Genomic DNA, 5,105 nt, shown 5'->3' on the forward strand with positions numbered 1-5,105 from the left:
TATGCCCACAGGGGAATTTATGCGAAAATTACGGTTTGAGTTCTTAGTTGCTTAAAAAAACTGGATTGGCATTTTGCCGTCGGGTGAAACGCAACTTTCGATTACAGCTATTCTATCGCTTACTTATTCCATTTTTTATATTTCTTTTTCTTTTTTTTTCGTTTCGAGTCGAAGGGTTACTTAAATGAAACGAAGTAACTTTGGATTCCAGGTTTTAAAACAAACTCTAACAGTCAGCTGCGAGCGTTCTTCAAATGTTGAAACGATTACTCGATTTAATATTTTATTTAATGTATTTTTCCTTCTATTATGTTTACAGTGATTTTTTACGTGATAGTAGGGGGGAGAGCTGACTTCTTATTTTCGGATTACTTACTTATTCATTTTTTATTTCTATACAGTGAATTTCTGGGAGTTTCATTCACTACTACGCTATCGATATGGAATCAGACGACATTCCAATTAGTAAAAAGCGACAACAAAGAAAACAATACAAAAAAGAAAACATAAACCGTCGTACTTACGCCTAACAACTATATGGTTAAGAAATACTTTTTCGCAGAAAACAAACCAACAATAAAAAAAAAAACTAAAATTTAATAAACATATTTTCATTATACACGGTCAGTTTTCTGGTTTTATTTATTTATTTTTTTACATTTGTATTTTTTCCAGTTTGTTTTGTTTCTTTGATTTTATTGCACAAAACAAACCAACATTAAAACAAAAAAAATAAAAAACTAATAAGCATCATTTTTTTCTTTTCGCACCTGTAATCTTTCCATTTCGTTTTGTTTGTTTGTTTGTTTGTTTTGTTTTTTTCCGGTAGTTGCGGCTGACACCGATGATTGCCGGTCTCGCACGGGAATTCACGCGAATTCGGGTCAAATTATGCAGGACTACCTTCATTTTTTTTCGTTTTTTTCCCCTTTTCTTGTGCCCTAAACACCTACAAATGATCTTTTAACACCCTTTCTTACATTTATTCCCCAGTTTTTGCCATTAATTCTTTCAATTTTACGCGCATAAAACAGACAGATAAAAATAACATTATACATATTTGGGCCTTTTTGCTTGCCAGGTGGGGGGGGGGCAAATAAAGTTTAATTTCTTCGCGAGATTGGACACTAACAGAACAAATTCAACATAAATAATTACCGGTTTATTTCGTTTACAAAATAAAGTCCGCTGTTTGCATTTACAGAAAATTTACTCCCATCATATATTAGCTAAACCAGGGGGGCATCTATGAATATTAAAGCGAAAATGTGTGTGTGTGTGTGTGTGTGTGTGTGTGTGTGCGCATGTGTGTGTGTGTTCCCTTCTTCTTGTTATTTAATAAAAATGAACCATTTTCATTTTATTATAATGAACCATTGTTATTTAATTATAATGAACCATTATCATTTACTTATAATGACCCATTTTCATTAAATTATAATGAATTATTTTTAGTTAATAAGAAAGCAGAATGGTTATTAAATTAAAATAAACCATTTTATGTTAAATATAATGAACGCTTTTATATAATCATAATGAACCATTTTTATTTAATTGTAACGAACCATTGTTATTATATTATAATTAACCACTGCCATTTAATTATAATGAACCATTATCATTCAATTATAATGAATCATTATCATTTAATTATAATGGACGATTGTTGTTATTACAAGAAACATTTTTATTTAATCACAATGAATCATTGTCATTAAATTATAACGAACCATTGTCATTTAATTAAAATAAACCATTTTTCTTGAATCATAATTTACTATTGTCATTTGATGATAAAAAACTATTGTCATTTAATTATAATGAACCTTTGTCATTTAATTATAATGAACTATAGTCATTTACTTAAATTGAGACATTGTCATTTAATCATAATTAATCATTGTCATTTAATTAAAAGAAGCCATTATCATTTTGTTATAATGAACCATTGCCATTTAATTATAATGAACCATTGTCATTTAATTATAATGAACCATTGTCATTTAATTATAATGAACCATTGTCATTTAATTATAATGAACCATTGTTATTTAATTATAATGAACCATTGCCATTTAATTATAATGAACCATTGTTATTTAATTATAATGAACCATTGTTATTTAATTATAATGAACCATTGTCATTTAATTATAATGAACCATTGTCATTTAATTATAATGAACCATTGTCATTTAATTATAATGAACCATTGTCATTTAATTATAATGAACCATTGCCATTTAATTATAATGAACCATTGCCATTTAATTATAATGAACCATTGCCATTTAATTATAATGAACCATTGTCATTTAATTATAATGAACCATTGTCATTTAATTATAATGAACCATTGTCATTTAATTATAATGAACCATTGTCATTTAATTATAATGAACCATTGCCATTTAATTATAATGAACCATTGCCATTTAATTATAATGAACCATTGTCATTTAATTATAATGAACCATTGTCATTTAATTATAATGAACCATTGTCATTTAATTATAATGAACCATTGTCATTTAATTATAATGAACCATTGTCATTTAATTATAATGAACCATTGTCATTTAATTATAATGAACCATTGTCATTTAATTATAATGAACCATTGTCATTTAATTATAATGAACCATTGTCATTTAATTATAATGAACCATTGCCATTTAATTATAATGAACCATTGCCATTTAATTATAATGAACCATTGTCATTTAATTATAATGAACCATTGTCATTTAATTATAATGAACCATTGCCATTTAATTATAATGAACCATTGTCATTTAATTATAATGAACCATTGTCATTTAATTATAATGAACCATTGTCATTTAATTATAATGAACCATTGCCATTTAATTATAATGAACCATTGCCATTTAATTATAATGAACCATTGCCATTTAATTATAATGAACCATTGTCATTTAATTATAATGAACCATTGTCATTTAATTATAATGAACCATTGCCATTTAATTATAATGAACCATTGTCATTTAATTATAATGAACCATTGTCATTTAATTATAATGAACCATTGTCATTTAATTATAATGAACCATTGCCATTTAATTATAATGAACCATTGCCATTTAATTATAATGAACCATTGCCATTTAATTATAATGAACCATTGTCATTTAATTATAATGAACCATTGTCATTTAATTATAATGAACCATTGCCATTTAATTATAATGAACCATTGCCATTTAATTATAATGAACCATTGTCAGCTAATAAAAATGAAAAATCTTAACTTTTTCGTACCTCTATGGATTGTAAAACACACGCAAACGATCTCTAGACAGATGGCGCAAAAGCGATTGGTGTCGTAAAAACGAACAAACAAACAAACAAACGAAAACGTACGCGCGCGCACACACACACACACACACACACACACACACACACACACACACACACACACACAAAACAAAAACAAACAAACAAACAAACAAAAAACAGGTTGACATTACTGTGATGTATTTTAAGTCAATCTTTATTTTCCAATCCCTTTTCCGGTTTCAGGTTCAGCCGTTTTTAAGGTTACGTACACACGAGTCAGATAACTCGTAAGAGGTTGGGTGGGAACGTTATAATCACTTACATAATAAGTACCGGATGTGACGTGTACATGATAGGAAAGCAAATGCTCCCCCACTCCACCTCCAGAATGAAGCCTGACTTTAGAAAAATGCAACAGATACCGGAAGAAAGCCATAGAGTAAGTCTGCCGATACACAATACGCTTAATTATTATTATAGTGCAGTTGATCAACGTTTGTCTTACACTCTTTGAATATTTATTGCCAATCGCCTAAGGATCCCCTACCGGAGAATGTCGACAAGCTACTCACGCATTTTCTTGCAGACCAGAGTTCTTTTCCTCTAGGGCGCTGGGTCTTCAAACGTCACTCGCCGACTCTTGTGTCAAATCGTCCCGTCATGTTAGGGGGATAAATAGCTACATAGAATACGTGTTAAAATATTCTTTGCTGTTGGAATTGAGTTGTGTTTGTAAATAAAAGTTTTTTTTAAAAACAAAACAAACAAAAAAAAAACAAGCAAACAAAAAAACAAACAAACAAATAAACAAAAAAAATTAGGTTGACAAGAAAGTTCTTGCGGAATTTTTAATTTTTATTTCAAATGATGTATTTTCAAATAAGTTTTCGTTATAATACCTTTACTTTATATATTATTTTAAAGAGAGTTTTTCGCGCTATTTAATCGTTTAAATTACAATCGTTTTAAAACGATTACGTTTTTTTTCGGAATGTTGAATACAAGATGGGAAAAAAGCCATTTCGCATAATTTTCTTATTTCAATTCAAGCTAGGCCGAAAAGCTATTGAAACAACAACTGGCGACGTTCAGTTCAGTGATTAGATGCAGACGAAGCTCCACAACACTTCTCGAAGCCAGAGTTGCACGCATAAAGTTGTCGAGATTCTTGAAATAGTGGTAGTCGGTGGGCGAGAGGCCTGGAGAATATGGCGGATGAAACAGAATTTCATAGTCCAATTTGTTAAACTTCTGAAAGTTTCGTTTAACAGCATGCGATCGGGCATTGTCGTGGAGAAAAATTGGGCCTTTTCGTTGACTAATACTGGGTGTTGTTATAAAAGTTTCTGATGCATTTCATCCATTTCTTGAGAGTACTTTACCGCCGTAACGGTTTTGTCTGGATTAAAAAAAACTCTAATGTGTTTAAATTGTGATTTTTTTATTTGCTCACGAAGCCATACATCTTTTATTAGGAGAGCAAAAAATAGACCATGGGTTTTCTTTTGGCTGGCTCGTTATTCTCGCTTTTTTGGCAGAAGAAATACAATTAATTGCATATAAAACATTAGAAGAAAAATTTTAAATCGTGAGAAAAATCTAACATCATTAAATTATCAAAAAATGTTATCGTCATGAAAATATGATTATTAGAGTAATTTTTATTTGCAAAAAAAAAAAAAAAAAAAAAATGGCTAAAAAACCCCAAATCATCCAATCATCAATATTATGTTTTATTTTAATAATTATAATGAGAAAATTTTTTTTATTTCATTAAAATTAAAAAGTATACATAAATTATG

Source organism: Euprymna scolopes, chromosome 14, assembly GCF_053919585.1.
Source record: "Euprymna scolopes isolate OS-2025 chromosome 14, ASM5391958v1, whole genome shotgun sequence".
Classification (NCBI taxonomy): Eukaryota; Metazoa; Mollusca; class Cephalopoda; order Sepiida; family Sepiolidae; genus Euprymna; species Euprymna scolopes.